Below are 24636 nucleotides of genomic sequence, written 5' to 3' on the forward strand. Positions count from 1 at the left end.
GGGAGCTGAACGTAATTACCCCATATTTGGCAGAAAGGTAGAGCTTGGTTCAGAAAGCAAATTATGAAACTATGAAATTATGGAAGTAGGCCGTTAATGGTCTTCCAGGTGTCTGATTATACATATGATTTTATATATACTTTTTGTATTTTTAACTTTTCACAGATACCATGATGAAATGACGGAATGATGTTATACGGAGACGATCTCATTTGAATATTGAAGAAACATTTCTTGCACATTAGATATGTTAACATAGGAACCGCCCAGTCTAGAGAGACCTGTGTGAACATTGAATGAACTAAGTCAGTCTCGAGATCTCCTGTTTTTGGCACATATGAATTGCCCACTGGGGCTTGGATTTTGAAATAACATTGGCCCACTTGGGTAGATTTCACTTCTTCTTTGGATGAAGTGTGCTGTGTTTCATTGAGCAACATGATGTTGGAATGATGAAGTATTCATATACACTATCATAGACAACTAGATGTGCCCACTGGTGCGCGGAAGATGTCAAAATACTTTTGCCCACTGGGGCGTGACAATTTGCACTACTATGATTCTGTGTGCCTAAGTATATATATAAGTATATATTACCTACTGGCGGTCACCAGTAGGTAGTTATAGTTAGGACCTAGCTACCATAGGAAATCCGCAACATTTTATTGGGAATAACTCTGGTGCCGGTTGAGGAATTTGTGTGTAATTTTCCAAACATTTGGCCAGCTCCGCTCCGCTCCTTCCCTGAAAGTTTCGGGGGGATTCGTGAAGTGGGGGCTGAGAAAAAAGGGGGGTCCCAAAACGTGTTTTCCCCATGTTAATTTCCATAGGACGGTCTGACAAGTCTACAGCCCGAACCGCTGAATGGAATTACGCCAAACTTGGCAAAATTGTAGGGACTGGTACGCAGATGTGCCTTTGCTATATTTGGTGAAAATTGTTCCAGTGGTTTTTTTGAAAATTAACTTTAAATACACATATATATCTATAGGCGCGCTCCGAGCGCTCACCGGTACGCGTACCGGGGAGCGCACCCGGCGCGCTACGGGAGTGCGCGAGCGGAAAGCTGATTTGCTGTCGGGTGTCTGTCAACATTCTAAACAGTCCAGAGAGTCCGCCATCTTGTGTCTCGGTAGAATCGAGACACAAGAGGTGAAAAAGAAAGGGGGAAATAATTAAAAGGAGGCAGAGTAGACACCCCCTGACCTCCTAGGTTTTCTGAGGGGGGCCTAGAAGGACCCTGAGGGGCAAAAAACGTGTCTTTTTTTTTATTTTCGCGGGGTAAGCGCTGGGTGCGTTCCCAGGTGCGCTCTACGGTACGCGCACCCTGAGCGCACCACGGGGAAGAATAGTGCAAGAAAATAGAGTAAAAAAATAATTTAGAGGGCTTAGAGGTAGGGTAGCTCTGAAAAGAGCTGTTGTGTTATGTGGGTGTTTTTTGTACCTACAAGTAGGTACCAATGCAGAGTCTTATATTCAAGAGGAAAACTCTATTCCCCTCATCTGTAAAATGCACACCATCTCTCCTATAGATGTCTTGCATGTTGTAACGCAAGTTGTTGTGGTAAATGGAACCCATACCATAGTCTCCGAGGAAAGCAGAAACAGATTTATTCACATGTTTCCTTGCTTTATCAATCTGTGGACAAAATTGGTTGGACCAGTTCCATTTTTGCCTTTGGCATATATTAGAAAATATCAAGGCAGTTTTTGGAAAAAGTGACATCAATTGCCCAAAGATGTCCTTTAAAAGCATTTCCAGACCTACCCCAGTCAAAGTGCCCTGGTCATTGCCACCACAGTGCACAATTATGAGGTCAGGGTGTGGTCGATGCATAAAGGATTTTACCAATGGTATCAATTGGTGATTTCTCAATCCTCTCTGTCCAATCCATACAATGTCCACATTTGGTAAATCAAGGTTGTAAATACCTCTGTTAGCTGCGTATTTATGACTCCAGTGGACAAAGCTATGACCCACAAACTAGACTTTCGGCATCTTGAAGGTAGATGTGCTTGTATTCAGATGAGTTGTGGAAATGAAATGGCAGTTTAAGAGTAGGAGTTATGTAAAAAAGTGGTTGAGATTCAGTGCACTTGATAAACAAAAAATGATTGGTGCTTTCTAAAAATTCAGCACTGAAAATTAGGGTGCATGCTTTTTTTTGAAAGAAGTCATTTCAATGGTTGAGGAAAAGTCATTTCAAGAAACATTGCACATGATTAGCTGGTAGATTGAGAGGTCAAACACCCTTGCTACATTTTTTTGCAACATAGTATGATGAACTTCTGAACTGTGTGCTGGGTGAGGAGGGAGTTACCATGGTAATAGGGGAATGAGCACTGGGGGGATGGGTGAATGTTATGTGACTTTCAAAGTGTTCAAAAGTACAACCAATTAAAATGTGCAGTTTCTTACTCCACTTCATTAACTCCTTCTCTTTCGTCCTCTGTCCTCTTTGTTCTACACTCCCCTTCCCTCAATCTCTCTCTGTTAGCCTCATTCTCTCCGTCCCCTTAGTCTCTCACTCCTCTTCTGTCACGCTCACTGCCTATAACTCAGCCATACTCCTACACTCACCTTCTTTCAGACCTTCTCCTTTACTTTCCTTCATCTCTCTTCCCATCCTTCGCTCCTTCACTGTTTTCCCTTCCCTTACTCTCCTTACTCCACTTCACTAATTCCCTCTCTTACTCCCTCTGTCCTCTTACTTCTACACTCCCCTTCCCTCATTCTCTCTCTGTTAGCCTCATTCTCTCCGTCCCTTTAGTCTCTCACTACTCTTCTGTAATGCTCACTCCCTATAACTCAGCCATACTCCCACAGTGACCTTCTTTCAAACCTTCTCCTTTACTTCCCTTTCTCTCTCTTCCCATCCTTCGCTCCTTCACTCTTTCCCTTCCCTTACTCCCCTTACTCATCTTCAGTAACTCCTTCTCTCAATCCCTCTGTCCTCTAACTTACTCACTCCCCTTCTCTCACTCTCTCTCTGTTACCGCCATTCTCTCCGTCCTCTTAGTCTCTCACTCCTCTTCTATCATACTCACTCCCTATAACTGAACCATACTCCCACACTCACCTTCTTTCAGACCTGCTCCTTTCTTTCTTTCCTCTCTCTTCTCTTCCCTTCCTTTACTCCTTCACTGTTTTCCCTTCCCTTACTCTCCTTACTCCACTTCACTAATTCCTTCTCTTACTCCCTCTGTCCTCTTACTTCTACACTCCCCTTCCCTCATTCTCTCTCTGTTAGCCTCATACTCTCCGTCCCTTTAGTCTCTCACTCCTCTTCTGTCACGCTCACGCCCTATAACTCAGCCATACTCCTACACTCACCTTCTTTCAGACCTTCTCCTTTACTTTCCTTCATCTCTCTTTCCTTCCTTCACTCCTTCACTGTTTTCCCTTCCCTTACTCTCCTTACTCCTCTTCACTAATTCCTTCTGTTACTCCCTCTGTCCTCTTACTTCTACACACCCCTTCCCTCATTCTCTCTCTGTTAGCCTCATTCTCTCCGTCCCTTTAGTCTCTCCCTCCTCCTCTGTCACGCTCACTCCCTACACTCTTGTCTCTTCCCTTACTTTCTTATTCCACTTTACTAACTCCTTCTCTTACTCCCTCTGTCCTCTTAGTTCTACACTCCCCTTCTCTCATTCTCTCTCTGTTACCCTCATTTTCTCCGTCCTCTCAGTCTCTCACTCCTCTTCTGTCATGCACACTCCCTATAACTCAGCCATACTCCCACACTCACGTTCTTTCAGTCCTTCTCCTTTACTTTCCTTCCTCTCTCCTCCCATCCTTCGCTCATTCACTCTTTTCCCTTCCCTTACTCCCCTTACTCCACTTCAGTAACTCCTTCTCTCAATCCCTCTGTCCTCTAACTTACTCACTCCCCTTCTCTCACTCTCTCTCTGTTACCCCATTCTCTCCGTCCTCTCAGTCTCTCACTTCTCTTCTATCACGCTCACTCACTATATCTGAGCCATACTCCCACACTCACCTTCTTTCAGACCTTCTCCTTTACTTTCCTTCCTCTCTCTTCCCTTCCTTCACTCCTTCACTGTTTTCCCTCCCCTTACTCTCCTTACTCCACTTCACTAATTCCTTCTCTTACTCCCTCTGTCCTTTTACTTCTACACTCCCCTTCCCTCATTCTCTCTCTGTTAGCCTCATTCTCTCCGTCCCTTTAGTCTCTCACTCCTCTTCTGTCACGCTCACTCCCCATAACTCAGCCATACTCCCACACTCACCTTCTTTCAGACCTCAACCTTTACTTTCCTTCCTGTCTCTTTCCTTCTTTCCTTCTTTCGCTCCTTCACTCTTTTCTCTTCCCTTACTCTCCTTACTCCACTTCAGCAACTCCTTCTCTTACTCCTTCTGTCCTCTTACTTCTACACTCCCCTTCGCTCATTCTCTCTCTCTTAGCCTCATTCTCTCTGACCCCTTAGTCTGTCACTCCTCTTCTATCACGCTCGCTCCCTATAACACAGCCACACTCCCTCGCTTATGTTTCTTTCCTCCCTCACTCAGTCCTCTACTCTCACTTTTTCTTTCACTTTCTCTGACTCTTCACTCCCTTACTCACCTTGTCTCACCCTCACTTCCCTTTATCCAGTCTGTATCTCCACTCTTTCCTCAACATCACTGCTCTTTTCTTACCCTTCCACACCCCTGTTCCTTTACTACATTTTCTTCACTTATCCTCATTCCCCATGTTCACTCTCCTTCTCCTCACTCACCTCCCACACTCACCTTCTTTCAGTCCCCCTACTTCACTTCCCTTCCACTCTCGTCCCTTTCTTTGCTTTCTCACTCATTTTCCTTTCCTCTCTCACTGCACTCCACTTCAGTTACTCTTTTTGAATTTTTTAAGAATACAACTCTTTTTTGAGAATTGGAGGTAGTTCTTAAAATAACTTTTTTTTTCTTCTTTTTTCGTTTTTTTCTCAACAAAAACAAAAACAGGGAATCTCAAACTGCTCAACAGGAGCAAAATAAAAGAGTCAAAATTAGGGATGGGGACGACAGCGGTGGTTTTCTCTTGTTCGGACAATGTTCATAATACTTTGTTCACCGTAACAAAGTAGTTCATCACAGTCTTTACATTTGATCGTGATGCCATCACAAACAGGCTGAATATTTGGAATCAGCTGTTCAGGTCGCCCCCTCACCGATGATGCAGTTGGTCCTCCAGTCGAAGTTGAGGCACCATCCCTTGGAGCATCTCGTGCCAGAGCTCTCACATTCTCCCGGGCATAGTTCCGGGGGTGCCTCCTCTGAACGTGCCGAATCATGGTCGAATTTCCAAAACTGTATTTCCTTGTAGGGTCACCCCGTGAAAGGACAGTATGGCAAATTCTGCACTCCACCTTTGGAGCATTCACCTTTTTTTTATCAGCTGGAATGGAAAAAAACTTCCAAATGAAGTATTCTTTTACCCTGGGCTGAGGAGCCTCTTCCTCTATGAACCCATCCGAGTCCTCACTGCTACTGGTGGGTCTAGCAGCCATTTTAATCCCTATAAGGTTCAGCAGAAAAAAACAGGTCTTGCAGTCACAAAAGTGAAAGAAGAAGTCAAGGAAATTGGTGGGGTTTTCATTCTTTGTAAAAAAAAACTGTTAGCAACCAATGAAAATTGTTATTTTAAGGTCACATGACTAGACGCGCTTACGCTGCGCGCACTGGAGCGCTTCCGGGGGCGCTTACGCAGCACGAACGTGGGGGCTTCCGTGGGCGCCTAAATGACGTTTTGCTAGCTTTACGGAAATGCAAAATCATTTCCATTCTGAAAATCAAAAATACTACTTTTATAAGTATGGTACTGAATGTCTTGCATTATTATTTAGTATTCATACATATTTTTTTACGAACGCAGAAATGGCGCTCTCACTGCGCTCTCGGGTGAGCTTACTGGTGCGCGCACCCTGAGCGCTCCAAGACAAAATGATACGGGTAAGCTTACCAGTGCGCGCACCCTGAGCGCCCCAGGAAAAAATGATTAAAAAAAAGAAAAATACATTGAACAAATAATTTTTTTAAAGAAAATTAATAATAATTAATAGTTATAAAAAATATCTAATAAAAAAACACTAAAAATTGTAGGTTACAAACTCGATATACAAAGTAATTTGCTTTTAAAAAACTTTTGAAATTCACTGAAAAAACCATAGGTTTCACATTTGTTATAGTTAGGAATTATCATTTAAAAAACCTTTGAAATTCACTGAAAAAACCATAGGTTTCACACCAGTTATAGGTAGCTGAACATTTTACTCATACAAAACCATTGAAATTCCCACGTTATAGTTAGTTGGACTCACTATAACTTGCGCCCCCGCAATCCGCTGCTGATGATTTCACATATTACATCATTCATGACATGGTCAGTGACTTCACTGATGACATCACTGATGACATCTCAAATGACATCACTGATGACATCACTGATGACAACTTTGGCGTTGTTGGACGAATCTTTATGAAATTATCCAAAAAGGTTCTCTTTTTTTTATTAGTTCCTATATTGAAAGCTTGGGGGTGAATAGTGTAGGAGGGGCTGTCCCTTTGCAAAGTAGAGCCGAGCTCTCCCTCTGTGAGCCAGCACACTGATGTGCGTTTGTGAGCTGACGGCCCGTAGCTCACACTGTGCGAGCAGAGCCCACGGGCCGCAGGTGTCCCTCTGCGAGGCTGCTAGCCGGATCGCAACTGTCACTCTGCGAAACAATATTGGGAATATAAGGCGGCTCTAAAAAGATCCCTTGTGTTTATTATTTAGAGCTACTTATAAGTGCGGATGCACAGCTTCATGTTATTCAGAATAACTCGATTTCCCTGATCTGTGAAGTGTACTCCATCACTTCTGTAGATATCTGCCATATCAAAACGTATTGACCCCATTCTATGGTCTCTGAGGTATGCAGCACCAGCTTTGTTGAAATTTTTCCTAGATTTTTCAAACTGAGGACAAAATTGGTTTGACCTTTTCCACTTCTGTCTTTGACATATATTGGAATATACAAAGACAGTCTGAGGCAAAAGCAACATCAATTGTCGAAAGGTGTCCTTCATTAGCATATGCAAACCTACCCCAGTCAATGTGCCTATGTCGTTTCCACCACAGTGCACAATCATGAGGTCAGTGTGTTGGATATGCAAACAGGTTTTAACCAAAGGCAACAATTGGTGCCACTTCAATCCTCTCTGTGCAAACCATTTAATGTACACATTTTGTAAACCTATGTCTGAGTCAATACGTCTCTGTTCTGCATACCAGCTATGTCCTATGATCCACACTAGCATTTTGAAGGTATGGCTGGGAGGAATGGATAGATGTTTGTAGGTCATGTAGTCTGTTCGTAGAATAAGAGTTATGTTTAAAGAGGGGGAACTACTTTTTTTTGTCATATACAACGATACCTGATTGTGAGATGGAAAGCATTGTTTTTAAAAGTAGGCTGCACATTCATTTTGTGGAAAAGCATCTTTGTGATTGGTTAAGAAAAAGCAGTTTAAACGTGGAGTAGATATCATAGGATAACATTTGCTCAACTTAACAACACCTGCTACTTGCATTTGGAAGGCACTGTTCAAACTTCAAACAATCGTGAACTTTTAACCTGCACGTGCAGTTAAATGTTCGACAAAATGTTGCAACAAAATATTGTTAGGTTTTAAAAAAATTATGAACTTTTAACCTGCACGTGTTGTAGAATGTTCTAGAAAGTGTGTTGATAGAATACGTTGCACTTCTGACTTCTATGTGTCCTTGAATATTGAAAAAACTGTTTATATGGAAAATTTAAAAAAAACAATAAAGAGAAGTTTTGAAACCTAAAAGAATCAAGGAACTATTATAATTTGTTCATTACATGTATTTAGGTGTGGAACAACACCATTACAGACACAACAGCACCAGGAAGAGGAAGAAGCAGGGAGTGGGGGGATGGGGGAGATGGGCACAATGGCACACATGCACAATTAAGTACAGCACAACTATGGACAAACCATGGTCAAAATGAAACACACCAACCAGGAGCACAAGTCACACAACCCGCCAACATCACACCACTGAACGAGCAGAGAAGTGAAAACCACACTGCCTGAAAGTGAGAAGGGTGAAGAAAAGCTCAGATGAAGGGACATCTCACACACAATGAAGCACACACACATAGGAAGTACCAATATCTAACACAATGTTGTCCAAACACAGACATTTGCACAATCGAACACAGGACACAAATGACCTCACCTGTGGCGGATAAGCATCCAATAGCGTCTGTACGAAAGAGGCACATGACAACGCATAGGTACAAACCCACAGTCCGCATGGGGTAGCAATTCACGTATGACAGGTAGCCAGACAGTGCGTGACACTCACATTGGCATACAAATCAAGACACAACACATTTGGAGACAAGTGGATATGTGGAAACTTTATTAAAAAAAAGTGTGTGTCAGTACGCCAAAGACTTGTGCCATAATATGCAGACAAATGCAGCAGCATGTCTGAATAAGGAACGTAGGAAAACGTCCATGTTCACCTCGGGGTAGTCCATCACCAACACACGTCAGTGTCAAGCAGCGTTGGTTGTCCGCGCCTCAGACATAATTTGACGCCAATACAACCATGTCCACTGTTGTTTTGGGACATGTGACCAGATGTACAACTTGCATTGATGTGGCGGGACACGTGCAATGTGGCACATCGAGTCGTGGTTGCATGTACCTTGTCACTCGTCCATGAACGCAAATGCAGCTGCGTAAGCCACTATCTTTAATGAGTGATGGTTGGCCACAATATTTAACATGTCGTCGACGTAATCCATCAGGAGACTAGGACAGATGTGCTGACTCCAACCACTATACACAATGTGCACCAAAGCAGAATCGGGAAGTGGGTCAATTTGCTCACTGCACACTACGAGACGTGCAATCTCCCAGGCCCAGTTCCCAACATGCATACCAAACATCCATGCATGACCTAAACGGGCATCACAATGACACTTCTGGTCATGGGCCAACAGGGGGCGCACACACCCGTCGTAATCCATGTCGGCTACCCACTCGTTGGAGAGGCACAAGTCCATGTACCACTCCGATAGGCACGTGCGACATTGGAATACAGGTTGAACGCTGGTGATGTCCACAATGCGGAAGCTCAGCCAGTAAGTGATCCACAGCACTGCCAAAGGTAGTGCACCCAGGACATGCAGCAGACGTGCAACAGCGTGACACTGCCCTTTGGAGGTGGTGTATGCCACTTTACAACATCGACTGCTGCGCCCCTTGTGGCAGGCCACACCAGAACACAGAGACACAGTTACTGCACTTCCTGCACATGGACATGTCCGAGACACCCCGTTCCCCTTACTGGATAAGCACACCCGTGCGCTGACCTGTGTACGCTGGAGCAGCACACGCTGCTTGTGCATGCAGGAGGATGTGTGAGTAGCTACATGTCCAGAGTCTCTTCCAATGCTGAGGTGACATGGTAGGGGAACATCCTTTTCAACGCAACTTTTACCACGCAGTGCCTTTACGACGCAACTATCACAATGCATGTCATTACAACGCATAGCGCTGGGGGGCGCTCTAGGATAGGGAATAGATTTAATTTACTATCCAACACCTTCCCTACTATCCACGGGGACTGGAGTTGGAATAGTAAATTAAACTATTCACTAACCAGCACCCCTTAACGCTATGCGTTGTAACAGCATGCGTTGTAAAAACTGCAATGTAAAGGCATGCGTGGTAAAAGCATGCGTTGTAATGTCATACATCCGACATGGTAACATCTGCTGAACACAGCACACTGTGATGTTGAAGGGCCTGTACCTGTCATGCTAGCACAATGGCCACACGGACACACTTGCTAAGATGCGGTTTCAGGAAACGATGGCAGTCCCCGGGTTGTTGCGATGAGTGTTGTAGCCCTCATGGGTATCCCTGTATCATGCTCATTGACTCTATGGCACCTGTGGGTGTTCCGGTGTGGCTCTTGGCTGTGTTTCCTTTCATGCTGTAGGTAGTCGTCCTGCTGACCACCAGCAGAAAACAGGTGCAAAATCCCTGGTGCTAACGCAGCTAATCGCCGGAATTTGTTTTGCATCGCAGTTGTTGTGAAAGTTGTGATGTGATTTTTTCGTGTACAGAACAATAAACAAACTGGGCAGAGTATCCCGTCAAGATCCAGCACCAGACCCACTATTTCCAATCAATATAAATACAATGAGATTTCTTCATTGATTTTGTGTGTACACTGTAAGTGCACCCACTACCACAGTGCAATTCAATACAGCATTTTAGTATTTAGTATACATCGCAAAGGTGCACCCCGTGTCTTTTTGCATGGGAACGGCTACTCTGCATTTCATTATCAGCACTTTAATGCAACTAAAGTTGAGATAAATCTAACACACTATTCAGAAGTTGGTGCAAACTGCAGACATCACCAGTATTACTGTGATAATTGCCCCAAAATGTAAAATAATGGTGGACACCATCAAATAACAGTAACAAGAATGAGAAAGAGTCACACAGCACTTAAGAAAATAACCAAAAACTGTATTATTTTTGTTTTTTGAAACTTTTTTTCATAAACATGTTTCTAAACAATAAACTAATAAACTAAATTTAACAAAAAGAATACAAAACAACAAGGTGGAACACTCCTGTGTTATATAAGGACGTGTGTAATGCGCATATTTATAAGGAGTGAGACACATAGAAACAGAGAGGGAAAAAAAAGCCAGAGAAAAAGAGAGGGAAGGAAAGAAAGGGAGTGAGAAACGGAGAAGGGAGAGTGAGATAGAAGGAAAGGAAGGAAGAGAGTGAGAGAGAGAGTGAAGAGAGGGAATTGAGAGAGAGAGAGACACTGCTGTCCCTGCGCATACATTGCCAAATAATTACCTGCTGGCACTGGAGTGTCTATCAGTGGCCAATCCACGTGCCCGTCAAAACTCCACGGATCTCACAGATGTCGCTGAGTCCTGAATGGCAAAGACCACATCAGCTTCTCCATGGCCCAGCAGATCTCACATATGTTGCTGAGTCCTGAGTCATCAATGGCGGAGACCACATCAGCTTCTCCGTGGCCCGGCAGATCTCACATGTCGCTGAGTCCTGAGTCATCAATGGCGGAGACCACATCAGCTTTTAGTGGCGCTAACCCTATGCAACTCAAGTCTGTGCCACGTGGTGGTAGGCCCCTGACGGGCACATCAACTTTGGGTGGCACTAACCCTGTGCAACTCAAGTGCATGCCACGTGGTTGTAGGCCCCTGACGGCCATAGACCTTAGGGTACGACTAACCCTGTGCAACTCAAGTCTGTGCCACGTGGTGGTAGGCCCCTGACGGGCCCATCAGCTTTGGGTGGCACTAACCCTGTGCAACTCAAGTGTGCGCCACGTGCTGTTGGGCCCCTGACGGCCACATGAGCTTTGGGTGGCACTAACCCTCTGCATCTCAAGTCTGCGCCACTTAGTAGTAGGCCCCTGATGGCCATAAAGCTCAGGGTGAAACTAACCCTCTGCACAACTCTTCATGGACTCTTTATGATTCAGACCCGTGGAGCGTCCACCGGCAATAAAGGATGTGACGTTGTCAATCCATTATATTTGCGTGGTCACATGGCCTGGGAGGCATGTGCCAGATGGGTGTGGTGCGTGTGCAAACCTGCCCTCAGGGAGTGGCCGTAACATGTTGACAACTAGACCACTGACCTGCACACTAAAAGCGAGTACGCCTGCAACAGATAGCTCTGTGGGGGGTGTGGAAACATGTTTTCTCAAAGGATTTTCCATACAAACCTTTAGACAAGGCTACAGGTCAAACTGCTGAACGCAATTACACCAAATTTGGCAGCGAGAAAGGTCTTGGTCTAGAAAGCACGCTTTCTCGCATCGAGTGAAAATATAAAGGAAAGGTCTCGGGGCAATTTAATATAGTGGAGCTCTGTCTATGCGAGATAACCCTTTCACGCTCCCTCTGCCAAACATCACCACTTTGCAGCTATGCCGTTAGAAGACAGTCTGTCTGCTTGCACCTCTCTGCCTTTGCAAGCTAGTACGCCGCTGTGCCTGTATCTCTGCGAGCTACTACGCTGCTGTTCCTTTGAGAGCTGACAGCTCATAGTTCTCCCTTGGCGAGTTGAGCCCAGGGGCCACAGCTGTCCATCTGCGAGCCTGGGTGCGAACTGTTCATAACTCACACTACATAAGTATTGAAAAATCATTTTGTGATTCAGTCCGTCAGCTGGCATCTGTCTGAGGCATTTCTGAAAAGATACCGGAGTTCTTTCTATGAGAGATACCCCTTTCTCGCTGCCTCTCCCAACATCAGCAGGAAATGCACCCTCTTCCCACATTACCAACATACCCCCAACAACCTTCTTGGGCCCGGAAGTGTCCCTGTGCGGTTGGACAAAAAGAATCTTAGTTGTGTACTGATATAAAACATTGTATTTAAAGAAAACAACAACAAATAAAACTAAAGGGAGTCTGGTGCTGTGGTCGCTGCCACGAAGTTGGGGTCACTGCCATTCAGGACTCAGGACACAGTTACACATGTGGGATCGGCTTGTGTTAAAGAGGGTTAGTGGGACTACGTGTCGCTGGCCTTGCATATGGAAATATGCCTCACTGATCAAAGGGAGTCTGGTGCTGTGGTCGCTGCCACGAAGTTGGGGTCACTGCCAATCAGGACTCAGGACACAGTTACAGATGTGGGATCGGCTTGTGTTAAATGGGGTTAGTGGCACCAGAAGAATTGAGACTGTATGAGCCTGTGATGATGATTGGTGTGGACGAGCCGCACTGAGAGCAATGTGTCTTGCCTACTGGACTGCTTCATGTGCAATCGGGACTCTAACTGAAGTGTGAAGCCTGCTGACCGTAGGGTAGGCCAGAGGTAGCCATGAGCAAGGGCCCACGGCCACGTGCATTCGTTGGTGGCCCCACCGGCCTGCGTAGCGCAGGTTCATTGGCACCACGTGTCACCGGTCTTCAATATGCAAATACCCCTTAGTCATCGAATGGAGTCTGGTGGTGTGGTCGCTGCCATGAAGATCGAGTCACTGCCATTCAGGACTCAGGACACAGTTACACATGTGGGATTGGTTTGTGTTAAAGAGAGTTAGTGGTAGTACGTGTCGCAGGCCTTGCATATGGAAATATGCCTCACTGATCGAAGGGAGTCTGGTGCTGTGGTCGCTGTCACAAAGTTGGGGTCACTGCCATTCAGGAATCAAGACACAGTTCCACATGTAGGATTGGCTTGTGTTGAACAGGGTTAGTGGCACCACGTGTCGTGCCTTGTGTTGTACAGGGTTAGTGACACCATGTGTCGCCAGCCTTGCATATGGAAATATGCCTTACCGATTGAAGGGTGTCTAGTGCTGTGGTCGATGCCACGGACTTGGGGTCACTGCCATTCATTACTCAGGACACAGTTACCCATGTGGGATTGGCTTGCGTAGTTCAGGTTCAGTGGCACCATGAAGTTCTTGAAGTAAGGATACTAAAAGGATATTTTGTAGATTTGAGGGACGTTATACTTAGTTGGGATTTTCACCAGAAACTACTCTAACTTTTGGTATTTCTTTTTGAAACTTTACAACACTATTATCTTCCATCTCTTCTTCAGCACCTATACTTATCAAACTGTTATTTTCTGTACACTTCTCTTGACTACCAAAGAAACGTAACTCTATATCATCACAAAGTTGTTTTATATCACTTATAATAAAACTCCATTTTGTGCAGCAGCAAGACCTAGACTTATCCAGATAAGACCTCTTCATTTTGAATATAAACTTGCAGATGTCTATCAACGTGAAAATTCGTAGGATTTAATTTCTCGATGTGAAAGCATCTTTAAGCTGAAGCTGTACAATTTTTTGCTAAGTGTGTTCTCCTGTGAATTTTTCCCACATTTCTTTCAATTATGTCTACTCAGACTTGGTAATAGATGACGTGACATAGTGAGAAACAGCAATTCAGTTATCTGCAACATATTGTATGTCCATATTTGCATTCCACATCTTCTAAATCACTGCATAGTAATCATTAATGTACTTCGACGGTTATTTTATATTATAAGTATTTTTGGGTGATTTTCGAGTTATAGTATGCCTTACTGCTGACATAAAACTGTTCACTCTTCCTTATGATGCAGTGGGTTCGTAGTACCTTTGGCACTGAGCGTTTATGTATCCTGTGATGATGCGTGGTCCGGAGGGGCCGCACTTGGAGCTATGTTTTGTCTATTGAATTCTGCTTCAATACGGCCACGTGGCGATGACTTATGGTTCAGTGAGTTAGTAGTACCTTTAGCACTGAGCGTGTATGTAGCCTGCGATGATGCGTGGTCCGGAGGGGCCGCACTCGGAGCTATGTTTTGTTTATTTAATTCTGCTTCAATATGGCCACATGGCGATGACTTATGGTGCAGTGAGTTAGTAGTCCCTTTAGCGCTCAGCATGTAAGTACCCTGTGATGATGCATCGTCCGGGTGGGGCGCACACGGAGCAATGTCTTTTGTCTATTGAATCCTGAGTTAATACGACCATGTGGCGCTGACTTATGGTGCAGTGAGTTAGTAGTACCTTTGGCGCTCAACGTGTACGTACCCTGCAATGATGCGTGGTCTGGGTGGGGTGCACTCGGAGTAATGTCTTTCGTCTATTGAATTCTGCCTCTATTCGATTTTCGAGTGATAATATTTCTAACTGATCGAAGGGAGTCTGGTGCTGTTGTCGGTGCCACGGACTTGAGGGTCACTGCCATTCAGGACTCAGGACACAGTTGCACGTGTGGAATCTACTGTGCCAAAGATGCGTTGTCTGGGCAGGCCGTAGTGGTAATAATGTCTGTTGCCTACTGGACATGCTTCATCTGCAATCGTGACTCGATCTGTATTGTGAGCCCTACTCACCGCAGTGGATGTAGGAGGCAGCGTTGAGGAAGGGCCCACAGCCAAGTGTTGTTGACTTGAGCAATGTCTGTTGCCTACTGGACTGTGTCCTCTGCAATCGCACCTCGATGTGAATTGTGAGCCTTGCTGTTCGCAGTGTATATCGAAGGCAGTAGTTTGTACAGACATAAGTCTATGGTACTGTGTCGCTGGGGGCCTGTGTGGCGGAAGCCAGCGATCGACTGCGGAGGCTGGCGGTCACGACAGTGGCCTAGTGGCAGGGTGAGGGGCACCACCCTGGCAGATGCTTTGGCTTTCCCACAAGTGAACCAGGCGAAGAGATCCGGCCTATTTATTCGCACACCTACGCTGAAGTGGCATACGTCAGACCAGCCCACTCCGGTTACGCTTATGTTTACAGGGGCGGACTACACAGCTAAATGACTGACATCTTCCCTAATATTAGACGTAACATGGTTGGGTTCACTATCCACAACACTACAAACACCAGTATTATTTGCGCACATAGAGAGGTGTGTGTTGTGCATACTGAGATGTGTCCAGCACATCACCACTACACTTTGAATTGTGTGCAATGTTATTCATGGATGTATGTCATTACGACGCAGTGTTTACACCGCGCTACCATTACAACACAGTTATCACAACACAAGTCGTTACAATGACTTGCGTTGGAGGGCGCTGGATTGTGGATTATTTTCATTTTCTATTCCAACTCCAGCCCACGTAACAGTAGGGAAGGTGTTGGAATAGAAAATGAAACTATTCCTTGAGCAAGAGCGCCAGCCAGCGCAAGTCGTAGTAACGACTTGCGTTGTGATGGCTGCGTCGTAAAGGCCCCGCGGTGTAAACACCGCGTTGTAAATGATGTTTCCCGTTATTCATGGGTGAATTGCTTTCTTCACATATAGTTTGTTTGCATCTGTCCCAATATTCAGCTATTGTGTGGCTGAGGGGCCATGTTGTTTTCGGAAACTTTGCTGTCTAGTTCTGCTCTGCCTCGGTGGTAGAGGGGGGGTCTTGGGGGTGGTGGTGGGTGTTGTGGCGTTCTTGGGGGTCGGAGCTGCTTGATCAGTAGGAGTATGACATGTGTTGGTCTTCAGATATGGCTCTGGGCTGGGCTCCCTTTCATACTGTATGTAGTTGTTTCATATTTAAAAACCAAAAATACATTATGTAGTTTAAATAACAAATAAATACAAATTACAAAAGCTATTTTTAGGATATTAAAGTTACAAAATATAATATTTTTTTCAAAATTACTGAGAAAAACATATGTTTTTTTAACTTTATAATAAGAAATTAGTGTTTAAATAACCTTTCAAATTCACAAAAAATAGGTCTCATGAACAATAAAGTTAGAAATTAGTTTTTTAAAAAAATTCTCAAAATTTACTGAAAAAAGATTGGTACATTTCCCTACATTGAGCTATTATATGGCCGAGGGACCATGCCGTTTTTGGAGGGTTTGCTGTCCTGTTCTGCACTGCCTTGGTGGTAGTAGGGAAAGGTGGTATGGGGGAGGTCCTGAGGGTTTTGGCAGTGGGTGTTGTGTCTTTCTTAGGTGTCAGAAAAAACTATAGCTTAAATGAACTGTTAGAGCTGACATAATTGGCGTGGGTCTCCCTTCCATTTTTGACGGATTGCCTCCTCTGTTTTAATATGTTTTTGCTGGATTTATGCTTTGGGCACTGTGCCACTGCTAATCAGTGCCACAGTGCAAGTGCTCCACATGTTAAATTGATATACTGATTGGATTCCATGAGGGGATTATTCGATTTATCCGTCAGCCCCTAGTACAGTGCACCATGTGTGCCCAGGGCTTGTAAATCAAATGCTGCTGGTGGGCTTGCAGCACTAGTTGTGCCACCCACAGAAGCAGCTAGTAAGGTGTGTCTCAGGCCTGCCATTGCAAGGCCTGTGTGCAGTCTAGCACTGCCATGTCGACTTAGCCAAGTGCACCCACTTGCCAGTCCTTCCCTTTGCTTCATATTAGACACCCCTATGGTAGGCCTAAAGGCAGGGTGCGTTGTAAGTTTAAGGAAGGACATGCTCTGATGCGTGAAGCATGTTCTAATAGTGAAGTACTGCCATTTTGGTTTTTCTCTATTGAAGGCTACCTGTTCTCATAGGTTAGAATGGGCAGTTAGATTATTACATTCTTATAATCCTAACTGACTCAGGGGACATGGTAGAATTTCGAATTTAGTATGCCTGAACTCAGAATAATAAGGTACATCTTTTAGTAAAGTTTATTTTAATATTCTGTGTTTGCAAATACCACTTTTAGAAAGCAGGTATTTGCTTGCCTAACCATTTGAACCTGCCTCTGCTGGGTTGTGTATTCATTGTCTGGGTTTGTGAGTGACAGGGCTGGGGAATTCAGGAGACAGGCTGGGACAGCCCAGTGGTGAATAGAGAGATCTGCATCTAGATGGGAGGGAGGAGTTACACCTGGGACCTGAATAGGGCTGGGCCTTCCCTCTACAGTGCTGGCTCCACACCCTGTGGCTTGTCGGATGTCTCCGCCCTGCACTGGGAAAGGAGAGGAGGAATCATGTCAACAGAGTGCTCCAGAGCTGTATCTTCTATCCCCTCTGCTGGCTCCACCTCCTGTGGGGCGGCTGATGTCTCTGCCCTGCACAGTGAAAGGAAGAAGAGAGTCATGTCAACAAAGTGCTCAGGAACTGGTTTGAACTAGGCAGAGGCCTCTCTGCCTTCAGAGAACAAAGGATTTTGGGGTATAAATATTGGGACCCTGATCATAAGAAATTAGATCACTTCTGGAACAAGAAACCTTTTTGCCAAGGAGAAGAACCAAGGAAGCTGCAGGAGTTTGGACTGCCCCTCTACCAGTGTGCTGTTTGCTGGGTTGGCCTGCAGTGGTTGCTTCATTGCCAAGGGAAAGGAGAAGGAACTTTGTAGGGACTTTCATCTACAGAATATTCTCCAAGGGCTTGAACTGTGCTTGCATCCTGCTGAAGTCTCAGGGACAAAAGGCTTCACCTCCAGCTCCCTCCTGAATTTCCTTTCTGGGAATTCTGACTCCAGACACTTGCGTGCCGCTGGGAGCTGGAAGCGCGACGCATCGAGTAGAAGCGTGTCACCGCCGCAGCTGAAATCATCGACACGCCGGAGAAGCGAGCCTTCGCTGCATCTCCCTGGAAGCGTGTGTTCTTCGAAGCTGTCTGCTGTCGCATCACCGGAGAAGCGTGACACCATCATGAGAGTTGCCATCGCATCACTGGAAAAGCATGTCGCAGGTACTTTCGCGGCTCCAAAGTACAGAGTCGTCGAAAGGCTGCCAGGGAGTCATCGCATCGTCATAGCATTGCCGCATCAAGGGCGCCATCTTCTCGCATTGCAACCGGATCATCGCATCGCATCAAGGCGCCATCTTGCGCACCGCAACAGGCCCGCAGGCCGAGAATCTGCGCATCACCTCCACACCGGTAATGCTCACGACGAGTCCCCTACTCTGCGCAAGCATTGAGGAAGGACGCAACCGTTCCTCCGGGTCACAGAACTGACGCATCTCCCCTTTTGCGAGCCTTTTGTTCACTTTGCGTTACGCATCCAGGTACTTTGTTGAGAACTTTGTCGCATTTACCAACAACTTGAACTAAGAGACTTTAATCATCTTTTAAGTAATCTTAAGTGTAGTATTGTGGATTTTTGTCATTTGTGGTCTTGTGTTTAAGTCTATATAAAGAATACTTATTTTTATAAAACCTGTGTTGTGTCCATCTGTAGTGTTATCACTGTATTACTGTGTATATTCACAAATGCTTAACACACTGCCTCTGAGATAAGCCTGTCTGCTCGTGCCAAGCTATCAATGGGGGGGATTACAAAATGGGGGTCAACCCGGTAGTCAAGGGACCTGGGTAATTATATGATATAGAAGAGGTGGTCCCTGATCTGTAAGGAGTAACTTCAAATATCCTAACAAACATTCATTGACAAAATTATTTATGGCACACTATCGTTTATTCACATAGTGGCAAAACTTTGCATTGTATATTTCATTTCATAATTTCATATTCTAAACCATCTTAGCAGTGCCCACTGTACAGGGAAGGGGAAGGGTTATGCAGTGTTCAGGAAGGTGTGGGTGGGTGAAGTGACAATTCAATTGTAGATTACTTTCAACAATTAGAAATGGCTTCACAGGGGAGCCTGGCCGGAATTAATCAGAAATCAAAAGAACATTATCATAACATCATAGTATACCAAGTGTACTAAATCACACTTTGATTATGTGAATAGGTTGGTAGTCATTGGTTGGTAGTCGACGTTTCGACCCTCATTGTAGGGATGTTGCCCCTTACATGGCGGGTCTTCTTCAGGACAGTGAAGGGGGGGTGGGCAATTCCTATAGAGGAAAATGGTATTTGCAAACCGGTTACTAAGTATACATTTAATGGGGACTATATATTGAGGGGTACAGGAACCAACATCATACATAGGTGTTACCTTCGGATCAAGGGCTAAAGGGAGGATAACACGCTAGGTTCTGTCTCTAGCAGCTCAGGGAACACCCAAATTAAACAGTTAAAAATAATTCAAAAGGATCTAAGGTGTATATTCGATCCAGAGATTTTAGTACTACACAGCTTGTCACATAGATGCAAAATTACATTAATAAGATACTAGATCCGTCTCACAGCTGAAGTTACGGGGGCATTAGGGAGAATAATCGGTGGTTACCTTGTATCACTTTTGTGGGGACGTTGTGGAGTTACACTCTGTGTTCTAACGTCAACGGCATTCCTAAAATTTTAAACGTAGGGTTTTAGTCTAGTCATAAGCGAATTGGAAAGGGTAAGGTTTATTTTACAGTAAAAGTAAAAGTAAAAGTAAAAGTGACGCATAGCCTCATAAATGAAGCCCAAGATGTGAGATATAAATGATTCTAACCATACCATCAAGCTAACAGCAATACTACAAAGGGCTATGCATTTAATGGGGGCTGATAAACATGGCAATTACAGAACTAATTGAAGAGGATGCTTTGTCTATGGTCCGTATGACTAGAGACATAGATATAGCTCTCCGCCCTTCCGGTTACTAGCTCTTGTCAGACATGACGGTGAGAGTCTGGACATGAGTAATTTGCTTCTGTCATAATGAATGCCTTACTCGGGATAGTCAGTACATGCTACGGGTACAGACGATCAGACAGCACTCTCTGTCTCTGCAATCGACTTTAGGACCTGACGGTGATCGAGTCCTCCAGACTCTCACCGTCATGTCTGACAAGAGCTAGTAACCGGAAGGGCGGAGAGTCGTTTCCAACCCTTCGATTGAGACTATTGTGACACGCTATCGGGCGCCACACTATACAGGTAAACTATGGGAGTACAGATATTTTAAATGCCTTTACTGACTTGGGCCCCGACGAGAAATGCGCATTGACATTTCTAACGATGCGTTTCTTTCTTTTGGTATTCCAAAAACAGGCATTGTCCTGTCGAATATACCGAATTAATTTCGAGTGAAGACGTGGATGCAATCTAAGCTATCTGGCATTTTCCACGGGCTCAGGTAAAATTCAAAACTTAGTATTAATACTTCATTTTGTCGATACAAAAGGTCGATCTGTTGGCAGTCATTAATATCGTGTTTTGCCAATATTGTCTCTAACAGGCATTGTCCTAAAAAACATTGCGAGCACTATTGTGTGCACGTACTACATCCCAGTTTCTTGACCACTACATGTGGTAAGTAGCAAACCAGCACATAATATGGTGTAAAGTCACATATAACAAATAGGACTATGTGCTAACAAATAGTCCCTCTCAATTGAATTTAATCGTGTTACTTTCTCTCCCTTTTTTCCATAAAAGTACCCGGCTGGGTCACACGTAAGTCAGTTTTATACCTCACCATGCATGGGTGAATACAAGACAGTATCCAGGTATTTTTGGTCCCTTGTCTATATATATAACAACTAATAGTTGTCATACACTATACTCACCCCCACTTCGTCCTTTTAATTGTAGATGTCCCTTATTGCCTTGTCCTGAAGAGACCCGCATCTCTGAGGGTCGAAACGCCGTCGACGCCATAAGGAATTGAACCATTAAAATAGTGCCTACGTATGTGTAGACTTACTATAATTATTATTGACGCTCTGTTTGGTCATTTTCCTTTACTTTTGTATCCAATAAGAAACCTTTGTGCCTTTATGTAATTTATGTTTTATGTTATTTTGGTTTCACATGTACACTTGGGACACTGTGCACTATATTTGTGTCTTTATATTCACATGATTGTGTGACAACTTAAATGTGATTGAATTTGACTGATAAAATTAAATAAAAACATTCTTGAGATGCATATAATTGGTTGTGTATTCCTTTCAGCCATCGCTAGTAACCCTCTGTGGTAGTGTCAATTGCTATTAAGCCATATGTTAAGTGTATATTAATAAGTTTTACACCACAGGAACCGTTGTTCTTTGATATAAATATAATGCCACTATGCAGCATGGTACAAACACCAAACATGAAGCCATGACGGTTCCAAAGTGGCTATAAAGGGACCAGCAGAAGCCACTTACATCCTTTCCCATGGTTTACTGGGTTCATCAAGACTTCCAGATCTGTAGCATCAAAGTAAAAATCCAAGTCCCGAGGCAATGGCATTTGACAAGTCATACCTGCAGTGGGAAAAGCTGGATACAGTGGAACCAGTTCCAGTGGAATGATGACATTTAGGGAGGCGGAGTGAAAGGTGCAGCTGCATCCATGAATTTTGAGAGTGGCGGCCCCATCAACACTGGTTCCAACTCCTGCGTCCACACCATGAATTACAGAATTCGTGATGCACTGTGATCGGTCAAATCACATCCTGGTGATCGACTGTGAACACAGCTTATTGTTCCAGCGAAATGGTCAAGATCACAGTGAGACAACAGTTCAATCACTGAAACACAGGTTTTACATGCAGAAGTTGAAACTTGTAAATCCATTGACGACAATGATGTTCGTTTGGCAACAATGTGTTGTTATCAATGCTTATCAATGCTTATCACCTTAGACAAATAATGATCATGATGATTCATAATCATTATCCTAGTGCCTTTGCCACTGTCCTCAGCGCCTTAATTTTAGGTGCACTAAGTTTGGGGAGGTTTCAAGAGAGAGAGAGGGAGGGAAGGAAAGTAGACAGAAAGCTATCAGAGTGGACAGAAGAGAGAATAAAGAAGAGTGAATGAATGGAAAGCGAGCGATAGACGTGTGACCTATCTCTCTGCTAAACTCATCAAGAGAACTCTTGTTGCCTGAATGCTAATTGTCAACTACACATCTGCATCCCCTTTTCACTAAATCTAGAACTGTGATTATCAATAAACGGGTCAGGTTTTTATGTCATTTATATTAAGTATTTATCACTTCCTATACTCGTTTAATTTTAAATGGTTATTGTATACTTAGCATAAAACTGACAATATACGCAATTTCTCGTCCAAGTACTTTTTGTGGGAACTTAAACACAGAAATAAAATACATCATTATAATATTTGTTATCCTCACTTCCCCTAAATGAAAGACCTGACAACATTTCAGTAAACTGGATTAGTGATTGCAGCCTGATACTGTTTTCATGTGATGCCTAAAATTACTTCTTTTGAAAGGAGAATAAATATTTAAAATCGGCTGCATATAGACATTTTAGTTTACATTTATATTTTTCTCACACTGTACAGAATCCGGTAAATAATTCTGGAGCCAAATATAGTTTCACCCTGAAGCTCTCTAATGCAATATTGCAGTTCAGGAAGCAATATCTAGTCTGACTGATAAGGTTTGTTTTCCTCTGTGCTTTTTTTCCATTTATAACCTCCTGTTGCCTTTTTATCAATCTCATAATCTGACCCCGAAATGACAACCTCTGGAGTCAGGGGCTGTGCATTATGCCATCTTACATTGAAGATGTGATTTCAAAAAATGAGATTAATGTTTCTGTATTTGCACATTGCTATTGAGCACTCGAATAAGATCAGGGAACCCTAGATGAATGTTGTTACTTTAGTTTAAATGGCGATCCTGTTTGATGTTTCCTGTCACAATATATTCTTATCACACAGTATATTATTACATGACGCATACTTTTACAGCAATAACAGTTTACGAATAGGTTACTGTTATGCGTGCTGTCCAGCACCCATTGCAAACAGGGAGGGATATTTACAAGCCCCTATTGCCATCACAACGTCACTCTTTCTGACGATAGGGGCGTCACCCTATTTACAAGGCGCTAAGCCACTTATCGTAGCTTAATGCTGCCTTATAAGTAAGGTACCCTTTCATGCTATACTTAGCGTGAAAGGGACGGGCAATGGGTGTTGTGATGGGCGTTTCACCGCAACACCCATTGATTTTGATGCTGCCCCATGTTTACAAGGGTGGCCTAAATATGAGACAGAAACAATCAATGGCCTAATGCTGTTTCTATCTTAGCTTCACAACGCAGCACACATGGAAACAGCAAAAGCGAGGAGAAATTAAACATTTCTTCTCATTGCGCCAGGTGCAAGCGTGTCTGCGTTGGCGCTAGGTAGCTAAATTGTCGCAAGCACAGGGAAAAACGCAGGGCTGCACTGTATCCTTCTAAATACGGTGCAGCCCTGTGTTTCAGAAGTGGCGGAGTGTGGCGTTAAACTAAGGAAGATAATGCCACACTCCGCCACTTCTTCGTAAATATGCCCCTATGGCAAAAACTTCATTTTTTTAATTGAGTGTTTATGTGCAGGAAGGTATACACTCCTGCGTATAAATAATCAATTACCTTTTGCTGTAACTATGTGTGCTGCACAATGCAGCACACATGGAAACAGAAAAACTTAAGAGAAATTAAACATTGCTCCCCATTGCGCCAGGGTAAGACCAGGTTTTATCTGGTCCTAATTTTGGCACTGTCCCATAGTTACGCCACCCTTGTAAATATGGGGCAGCGTCAAAATCAATGGGTGTTGTGGTGGAACGCCAACCACAACACCCATTGCCTGCCCCATTCACGGTAAGTATAGAGTGAAAGGGCACCTTGTAAATAAGGCAAAGCCCCTATCACCACTACAACATCTGAAAAACTGACGTTGTGGTGGCAATTTGGGCTTGTAAATATCCCACTACATTTTTTGTACCTCTGCATATTAACAGTATGTTGAACCCACACCTTGAAGAGGAGGTGATGTTTTTATTATCTTAACTACTGATCACGTGACACAGTAGGCAGACTTGAATAGAATAGGTGTCATTCTAGCCAAGTTATTTTGCAAACAAGTGTACTGGCGCAATGGAAAAATATGAATGTGTAAAAAATGTTTAGAGAACTTTCCCACTTATTGCCACACCGTCCCCCTGGACTCGACTTATATTTTCCCTTTCTCGTGTTTGAAGTGCTCCTGCTACAGTGATACACTGTTATCTGTATTGTCTTTTATCAGCCCTTAAAAAAATGTTGTCCTTCCTAAAATAAACCAGTATTATGCAAATAGGGTCATATGCCCATTTACCTCGAACGATATAAAGTATATGCTAGATCTGTGGGTCTCCAGTTGGCAATGGTATTCACCTTTGTCCAAATAGGGACCCTTGCTTCTAAGTCAGGATAAGGGGATTACACTTCTTAATAACCCCTGCTCTCCCCCTTGGTAGCTTGGCACGAGCAGACAGGCTTATCTCAGAGCAGCAG

This window comes from Lissotriton helveticus, chromosome 2_2 (assembly GCF_964261635.1).
Source record: "Lissotriton helveticus chromosome 2_2, aLisHel1.1, whole genome shotgun sequence".
NCBI lineage: Eukaryota > Metazoa > Chordata > Amphibia > Caudata > Salamandridae > Lissotriton > Lissotriton helveticus.